Below are 9,719 nucleotides of genomic sequence, written 5' to 3'. Positions count from 1 at the left end.
TGAGCAGCTGATATTTGACAAAGGCCCAAAGTCCATTAATTGGGGAAAAGACAGTCTCTTTAACAAATGGTGCTGGCACAACTGGATATCCATCTGCAAAAAAAATGAAACAAGAACCATACCTCACACCATGCACAAAAACTAACTCAAAATGGATCAAAGACCTAAATATAAAATCAAAAACAATAAAGATCATGGAATAAAAAATAGGGACAACACTAGGAGCCCTAATACATGGTGTAAATAGAATACAAACCATAAGTAACAATGAACAAGCACCAGAAGAGAGACTAGATAACTGGGAGCTCCTAAAAATCAAACACTTATGTTCATCAAAAGACTACACCAAAAGAGTCAAAAGACAACCTACAGACTGGGAAAAAAAATTTGGCTGCAATAAGTCCGATCAGCATCTAATCTCTAAAATCTACAAGATACTGCAAAACCTCCACAACAAAAAGACAAATAACTCAATTTAAAAATGGGCAAAGGATATGAACAGGCACTTCACCAAAGAAGACATTCAGGTGGCTAACAGACACATGAAGAAATGCTCACGATCATTAGCCATTAGAGAAATGCAAATCAAAACTACAATGAGATACCATATCACCCAAACAAGGCTAGCATTAATCCAAAAAACACAAAATAATAAATGTTAGAGAGGTTGTGGAGAGACTGGAACACTTAAACACTGTTGGTGGGAATGTAAAATGGTACAACCAGCTTGGAAATCGATTTGGCGCTTCCTTAAAAGGTTAGAAATAGAAGTACCATATGATCCAGCTATCCCACTCCTTGGAATATATCCTAGAGAAATAAGAGCAGTCACATGAATAGATATATGCACACACATGTTCATTGCAGCACTGTTCACCATAGCAAAAAGATGGAAACAACCTAGGTGCCCATCAACGGACGAATGAATAAACAAATTATGGTATATCCACACAATGGAATGCTACGCAATGATAAAGAACAACGATGAAGCCGTGAAACATAACATGGAGGAATCTGGAGGTCATTATGCTGAGTGAATTTAGCCAGTCACAGAAGGACAAATATTGCATAAGACCACTATTATAAGAACTCAAGAAAAGGTTTAAACACAGAAGAAAACATTCTTTGATGGTTACGAGCGTGGGGAGGGAGAGTGAGGATTATTCACTAACTAGATAGTAGACAAGAATTATCTTAGGGAAGGGAAGGACAGCACACACTACAGGGGAAGTCAGCACAACTGGACTAAACCAAAGCTAAGAAGTTTATTGAATACAATCAAACAATTTGAGGGACAGAGTAGCAGGTATAGGGGTCTGGGAACCATGCTTTCAGGAGACATCTAGGTCAATTGGCATAACAAAGTTTATTAAGAGAATGTTCTGCATTCTACTTTGGTGAGTGGCGTCTGGGGTCTTAAAAGCTTGCAAGAGGCCATCTAAGATGCAGCAATTGTTCCCAACCACCTGGAGTAAAGGAGAATGAAGAACACCAAAGACACATAGAAAGTATTAGCCCAAGGGACAGAAAGGGCCACATAAACCAGAGACTTCATCAGCCTGAGCCCAGAAGAACTAGATGGTGCCTAGCTACCACCAATGACCACCCTGACAGGGAACACAACAGAGAGTCCCTGTTGGAGCAGGAGAAACGTGGGGTGCAGAACTCAAATTCGAGTAAGAAGATCAGACTTAATGGTCTGACTGAGACTGGAGGATCCCCAGAAAGCATGGCCCCTGGATTCTCTATCAGCCCAGAACTAAAACAATTTCTGAGGCCAGTTCTTCAGACAGGGATTGGACTGGACTGTGGGACATGAAATGATACTTGTGAAGAGTGTGCCTCTTAGCTCAAGTAGACACATGAGACTAAACAGGCAGCTTCTGTCTGGAGGTGAGACGAGAAGGCAGAGAGGGTTAGGAGCTGGTTTAAAGGACATGGGAAATCAGGGGTGGAAAGGAGGAGTGTGCTGTCACAGTATAGGGAGGGTAATTAGGGTCACATAACAATTTATGCATAAATTTTTGTATAAAAGACTAACTTGAAATGTAAACTTTCACTTAAACTACAACAATAAACAAAAAAGATTTATAAATCAAACTATGTTTTATGTATTTGAGGTGGGAGTGGGCAAGGAGGAGAATGAACAAGCCATTTGGAGTGGATGGTTTGTGCAGTGGAGTTAACTGTGGGAAGAAATGTCTAAGTGAAAACTCAGGATCAGATTATAGAAGACTTCAAATATCATCTTAAGGAGATTGGACTTAATCCTGTATAAAATGGAGAGTCATTGAAAGTTTTTGAAGAGAGTGCCAGGAAATCACAAGAAAGAGTAACAGAGGATCATAGCCAATGCTGATGTTAATAATTGGACATGAGGTGCTCAAAGTTGTGCTTCAGGACCGTGGCTTTCATACTATTTTGACCGTAACCCGCAGGAAGAAATGCATTTTACACTGAAATTCAGTATACACACACACACACCATTGAAACATAAGTTTAACAAAACAAGGCTTAGCCTTACTCTGTGTGTTGCACTGCATTTTACATTCCATTCTATTCCGCTCTTCTGTTACCTCTCTCTAAGGTACTTCACTCTCTTCTATTTCATGCTGGTTCTTACCCGCGAAATCAGTTTTTCTACCTATTAAAGAGTGAACTAAAGTTTGACAAATACTGTTTTAAGGAGATGAGTCAGTGTGAAGAGGGAAGCTCAGGGGAGGATATAGAAATAAGATGGTGTTTTATACTGGGTTCTCTAGAGGAGCAAAAGCAGGGAAGCATATATATATACACAGATAGAGAGAGAAAGAGATAGAGAGACAGAGACAGAGATTTTTCTCAAGGAAATGGCTCACATATTTGTAGAAGCTGGCAAGTTCCAAGTCCGTGGGTCAAGTAACAGGCTGGAGGCTTCTCCTTCATCATGTAGCTGCAGGGGCTGACAGATCAAAGATTAGCAGGTCACACAGCAGGTTGCCAGCTCATGGGCTGTGGAGGCTGATGAATCCAAGATAGGCAGGTAAGATGGTATGTTGCTGGCTCAAAGGTTATGAAGGCTGACGAATCCCAAGATAGGCTAGTAAGACGGCAGTCTGCTGGCTCACAGAATGCAGAGGCTGACGAATTGCAAGAACTGGAGTTCAGATGATGATGGGTCAGATGCACGATCCAGAGCAAGCAAGTGAGCTTTTCCAGAATGTCCATATATATATTGGAAAACTCCCCTTACAACTGATTGGTTGATCACAAGAGATCACGTCATACAGGATGATTACATTATTACATAACTGGCAAATTGTGTCATTACATTACTGCCAAATTACATTCATAACTGCCAAACCACTGAGAATCATGGCCCAACCAAGTTGATACATAACCTTAACCATCACAGTCCACCCCTTGTCAACTTATCACCTGTACACATCTCTTTAAACCATACACAATCTCTAAATAAATACAGTTATGAAGACATACTTGCACCTAACATGATACAACTAACATGCGTACAACCAAATTGCACTAGCCCTGTTTATATATTATGTTTTAAAAGGGTGTGACGAAAACACAAATAAATTGCTGTATGTGTATATATGTATATATATACACACACATATATATACACACATACACATATAATAAAGCAAGGAGGAAATATAATAATTACAGTCCTTTTTCCTGCAACTGGTCACATGGTCATAACTGCCATTTAGAACTACCTTCTTCCACAACCCATTCTGTATTCCCTTTGCCCTCAGCAAGCACCTCACTTGCCTGGTGGAGTGACCCAAACCTTCATTCCTGAAGGGTCTGGGCCATTAGAAGTCATGTCAGAATTATGCTGCTGTAGTTTTCCATTGACTTTAATCACAGGGCATGTAGTACTAAGAGATGCCCCTAAGGGATTTCCTATATCCCAGACATACTTTTTTTACCTCCATTATGCAACATCAACCTGATTTCTCCTTGGTAGTCAGGTTCAGTCACATCAGCCAATATGGTAATTCCTTTCTTTGCCTGTTAATCCAGAGGAATGAAGAGCCCAAAGTAGTCGGGTAGCATTCTTAACTTCTAGTTCAATGGAATCTATGTTGTGTCTCCAGGTGGGATCATTCTTCCCTTTGGAACTAAGACCTCTAGTCCCACAGAGCATAGGGTCATGGGGATGGAAGCAAAAATTTTGTGAATGGTCACTAGGTGTAATAGTGAGTGATGGCACTCCCATCTCCACTCCTTAATACCTGGAACCTTGAATCCTGGCTATGGGAGAAAGAGCACTGTATATTGGATGCTGGTTTAGAGCATATACAGCATCCTGGAGAACATTGCCTCAAACCTGCAAAGTGTTGCCACCTAGCTGGTGCCATAATTGTGTCTTTAGAAGGCCATTCCATTGTTCTATCAAGCCAGCTGCTTCAGAATGATGGAGAACATGGTAAGACCAGTGAATTCCATGGGCTTGGGCCCATTACATACTTTATGTAATGTGAAATAAGTCCCTTGATCTGAGATGATACTGTGTAGGAATCTCTGAGGGTGAATAAGGCATTCTGTGGTTCCACAAATGATAGTTTTGGCAGAGACTTTGTGTTCAGAGAAGGCAAATATGTATCCAGAGTAAGTATGTATCCCAGTAAGAATGAAAGGCTGCCATTTCCATGATGGAAGAAGTTCAATGTAATCAACCTGCCACCAGGTTTCTGTTCGATAGCCTTGAGTAATGGTGCCATATCAGAGACTCAGTGTTTGTCTCTGCTGCTGCCAGTTGGGGTATTCTGCAGTGGCTGTCGCCAAGCTGTCTTTGGTGAGTGCAAGTCCATGTTGCTGAGCCCATGCATAACCTCCATCCCTGCCACCGCAGCCACTTTGTTCATGAGTACATTGGGCAATAATGGCAGTGGCTGGGGAAAGAGGATGACTGGTTTCCACAGAACGCGTCATCCTATCCACTTGATTGTTAAAATCCTCCTCTGTCGAGGTCACCCTTTGGTGAGTATTCACATGAGACACAAATATCTTCACTTCTTTGGCCTATTCAGAGAAGTCTATCCACATACGTCTTCCCCATACCTCCTTGTCACCAATTTTCTAATCATGTTCCTTCCAAGTCCCTAATCATCCAGCCAGATCATTGGCCACAGCCCATGAATCACTATATCATCACACATTTGGCCATTTATCCAGGTAAAGTGAACAACCACATGCATCATAAAAATTCTGCCCATTGGGAGGATGTCCCCTCACCAGTATCATTCAGGGAGATCCCAGAAACGGGCTGCAGTGCCACTGCTGTCCACTTTCAAGTGGTGACTGCATATTGCACAGAACCCTCTGCAATCCAGGCACGAGTTTTCTCTTCCTCAGTCAACTGATCATAAGGAACTCCCCATGAGGCCATAGGTGCAGACTGGGAGATGGAAGGTAATGTAACAGGAGTAGAGACCATGGACATTTGGGCCACTTCCTCATGCAACTTACTTTTGCTTTCAGGTCTTGCTCAATCCCAATCTCATATATACCGCTTCTATTTAATGGTGGAGTGCTGCTGCGTATGTCCAAATTTTTTTATGTTAACTGACTCTGTGGGTCAGTTAACACCTAGTTCATGATGGGCAGCTTAGGCTGCATGATGACTTGGTGGCCCATGGTTAAGCACTCAGTCTCAACTCAGACCCAGTAACAAGCGAAAAGCTGTTTCTCAAAAGGAGAGTAGTTATCTGCAGAGGATGGCAGAGCTTACTCCAAAATCCTAAGGATCTCTGCTGTGATGCATCAATAAGGGCCTGTCAAAAACTCCAAACGGCATCCCTATCTGCCACTGACACTTCAATCACCATTGGATCAACTAGATCATATGGTCCAAGTTGCAAAGCAGCTTTCACAGCAGCCTGAACCTATTGTAGAGCCTTCTCTTGTTCTGGGCCACACTCAGAAAGAATAGCTTTTGAGTCACTTGATAAATAGGCCAGTGTAGCATACCCAAGTGAGGGGTATGTTGTCTCCAAAAACCAAAGTGGCCCACAACGCATTGTGCCTTGTAGAAGGGGCTAGATGCAATAATTTATCCTTCACTGTAGAAGGAATATCTTGTCATGCTCCACACACTGGACCCCAAGAAATTTCACTAAGGTGGAAAGCACCTGAATTTTTGTTGGATTAATTTTCCACCCTCTAGCATGCAAATATCTCACCAATAAGTCTAGAGTCATTGAGACTTCTTCTTTACTATGTCCAATCATCATAATGGCATCAATGTAATGGACCGTGTGACTTCTTCTGGAAGGGAAAGGTGATCAAGGTTCCTGTGGACTAAATTAGTGCTGGAGAGTTGAAATAATCTTGAGATAACACATTGAAGATGTATTGCTGGCCTTACCATGCAAACTCCTATGGTGATCCTTTAAAACAAGAATCAAGAAAAAGGCACTGGCCAGCTCAATAGCTGCATACCAGGTACCAGGAGATGTATTATTTTGCTCAAAAAATGAAACCACATCTAGAACAGCAGCTGCAATTGGAGCCACCACTTGGTTAAGTTTATGATAATCCACTGTTATTCTCCAAGGTCCATCTGCTTTTTGCACAGGTCAGATAGGCGAGTTAAATAGGGATTTGTTAGGAATCAATACCCCTGCATCCTTCAAGTCCTTGTTGGTGGCACTAATCTCTGCGATCCCTCCAGGAAAGCAGTATTGCTTTTGGATTACTGTTTTCCTAGGTAGGGGCATTTCTTTTGGCTTCAACTTAGCTTTCCTACAATAATGGTCCTTACTCCACGTGTCAAGGATCCAGTGTGGGGGTTCTGCCAGATGCTGAGTACATGTATTCCAATTACTCATTGTGGAACTGAAGAAATCTCTAGAGGATGGGTTCAAAGACCCACTGGACCCACTGTGAGATGAACCTGCGCTAAGATTCCATTAATAACCTGACCTTCGTATGCCTCCTCTCTGACTGGTGGGCCACAGTGATGTTTTGGTCTCCTGGAATTAGTGTCAGCTGAGTGCCATTGTCCAATAATCCTGAAAAAGTCTGATTACTTCCTGATTATTTCCCCGACAAACAGTAACTCTAATAAAAGGCCATAGATCACTTGGGGGAAGTCTGAGTGAAAGAGTAACTGTATAAATTTTAGGGCAGAGTAGTGAGGTCCTTCCTCAAGGGGACCCAGCCTCACCTTCATTTAAGAGGTTGTGGGTTTCTAAACTTGCTCAAGTCTTGGAATCTGCTGAGGGACCATGACTCTCTATTCTGATGATTTGAGTTTAGATTGCCATTTACTTGACCTAGAATTCTTCTGCTTGTACCTATCAAGTGCAGGCATACCTTGGAGATATTGCGGGTTCAGTTCCAGACCACCACAATAAATTGCATTTCACAATAAAGTGAGTCATGAGATATTTTTTGTTTCCCAGTGCATATAAAAGCTATGTTTACAATATACTGTAGTCTATTAAGTGTGCAATAGCATCATGTATAAATTAACAATGTACAGATCTTAATTAAAAAATACTTTATTGCTAAAAAAATGCTAACCATCATCTGAGCCTTCAGCAAGTCACAATCTTTTTGGTGGGGGAGTGTCTTGCCTTGATGTTGATGGCTGCTGACTGATGAGGGTAGTGGTCACTGAAGGTTGGGGTGGCTGTGGCAATTTCTTAAAATAAGACAACAATGAAGTTTGTCGCATCAATTGACTCTTCCTTTCACGAAAGATTTCTCTGTAGCATGAGATGCCATTTGATACTATTTTATTCACAGAGAACTTCTTTCAAAATTAGAGTCAATCCTCTCAAATCCTGCTTTATCAACTAAGTTTATATAATATTCTAAATCCTTTGTTGTCATTTCAACAATGTTCACAGCATCTTCATCAGGAGTAGATTCCATCTCAAGAAACTAATTACATTAGTCATCCATAAGAAGCAACTCCTTATCCGTTCAAGTTTTATCATGAGATTGCAGATATTCAGTCACATCTTCAAGCTCCACTTCTAATTCTAGCTCACTTGCTATTTCCACCATATCTGCAGTTACTTCCTCCACTGAAGTATTGAGCCCCCGAAGTCATCCATGAGGGTTGAAATCAACTTCTTCTAAACTCCAGTTAACGTCGATATTTTTACCTCCTCCCATGAATCACGAATGTTCTTAATCGCATCTAGAATGGTGAATCCATTCCAGAGATTTTCAATTTGCTTTGCCCAGATCCAGCAGAGGAATCACTATGTCAGTTACAGTCTTACTAAATGTCTTTCTTAAATAATAAGACTTGAATGTGGAAATTACTCCTTGATCAATGGTCTACAGAATGGATGTTGTGTTAGCAGGCATAAAAACAACATTAATCTCCTTGTACATCTCCATCAGAGCTTTTGGGTGAGCAGGTACATTGTCAATGAGCAGTAATATTTTTAAACAATCTTTTTTATGAGCAGTACATCTCAACAGCGGGCTTAAAATATTCAATAAAACATGTTGTAAATAAATGCGCTGTCATTCAGGCTTTGCTGTTCCATTTATAGAGCACAGGCAGAGTAGATTTGGAATCATTTTTAAAGACCCTAAGATCTTCAGTAGGGTAAATGGGCATTTGATTGAACTTAAAGTCACCAGCGGCATTAACCCCTAACAAGAGAGTCAGTCTGTCCTTTGAACCAGGCATTGACTTCTCCTCTCTAGCTATGAAAGTCATAGATGGCATCTTTTTCCAATATAAGGCTGTTCCATCTACATTGAAAATCTGTTGTTTTGTGTAGCCACCTTCATCAATTGTCTTAGCTAGATCTTCTGGAGAACTTGCTGCAACTTCTACATCAGAACTTACTGCTTCAGCTTACTCTTTTATGTTATGGAGACGGCTTCTTTCCTTAAACTTCATGACCAACCTCTGCTAGATTCAAACTTTTCTTCTGCAACATCCTCGCCTCTCTCAGCCTTCATAGAATTAAAGAGAGTTAGCACCTTTCTCTGGATTAGGCTTTGACTTAAAGCCATGTTGTGGCTATTTTGACCACTAAAACTTTCTCCATATGAACAATAAGGCTTCTTTGCTTTATCATTCATGTGTTCACTGGAGTAGTACTTTTAATTTCCTTCAGAACTTTTCCTTTGCACTCATAACTTTGCTGTTTGGTGCAAAAGGCCTAACTTTTGGCCTGTTTCAGCTTTCTACATGCCTCCCTCATTAAGCTTAATCATTTCTAGCTTTTGATTTAAAGTGAGCAATGTACAACTCTTCCTTTCACTTGGACACTTAGAGGCCATTACAGGGTATTAGTTGGCCTAATTTCAATATTATCATGTCTCAGGGAATAGGGATGCCCAAGGAGAGCAAGAGAGATGGGGAAACGGCCAGTCAGTGGAGCAGTCAGAACACACACAAAGTTTATTGATTAAGTTCACTGTCTTATATGGGCGTGGTTTGTGGTGCTCCAAAACAATTACAATAGTAACATCAAAGATCACTGATCACAGATCATCATAGCAGATATAATAATAACGAAAAAGTTTGAAATATTGTGAGAATTACTAAAATGTGACACAGAGACACGTAGTGAGCACATGATGTTGGAAAAATAGCACCATAGACTTGCTCAACACAAGTTTGCCACAAGCCTTCAATTTGTAAAAAATGCAATATCTGTGAAGCACAATAAAGTCAAGCAAAATAAGAGGCATGCCTATAAATATTTAGATTTCTAATTTATTTCACTCCT

At 40.8% G+C, this 9,719-nt stretch overlaps 2 pseudogenes; both read right to left on the bottom strand.

The window, feature by feature from the left end:
* LOC101347476 (serine/threonine-protein kinase MARK2-like) overlaps window positions 1–3,941 on the bottom strand; it is a 20,634-nt pseudogene extending 16,693 nt beyond the window's left edge.
* Window positions 3,942–7,540: 3,599 nt separating this feature from the next.
* Window positions 7,541–9,442, bottom strand: LOC105756665 (tigger transposable element-derived protein 1-like; annotated as a pseudogene).
* Between the last annotated feature and the right edge of the window lie 277 nt (window positions 9,443–9,719).

This window comes from Trichechus manatus, unplaced genomic scaffold, assembly GCF_000243295.1.
Source record: "Trichechus manatus latirostris isolate Lorelei unplaced genomic scaffold, TriManLat1.0 scaffold00007, whole genome shotgun sequence".
Taxonomy (NCBI): Eukaryota; Metazoa; Chordata; class Mammalia; order Sirenia; family Trichechidae; genus Trichechus; species Trichechus manatus.
Note: the sequence above shows the minus strand (reverse complement) of the source record. Positions and strands in the feature narration are given on the sequence as shown.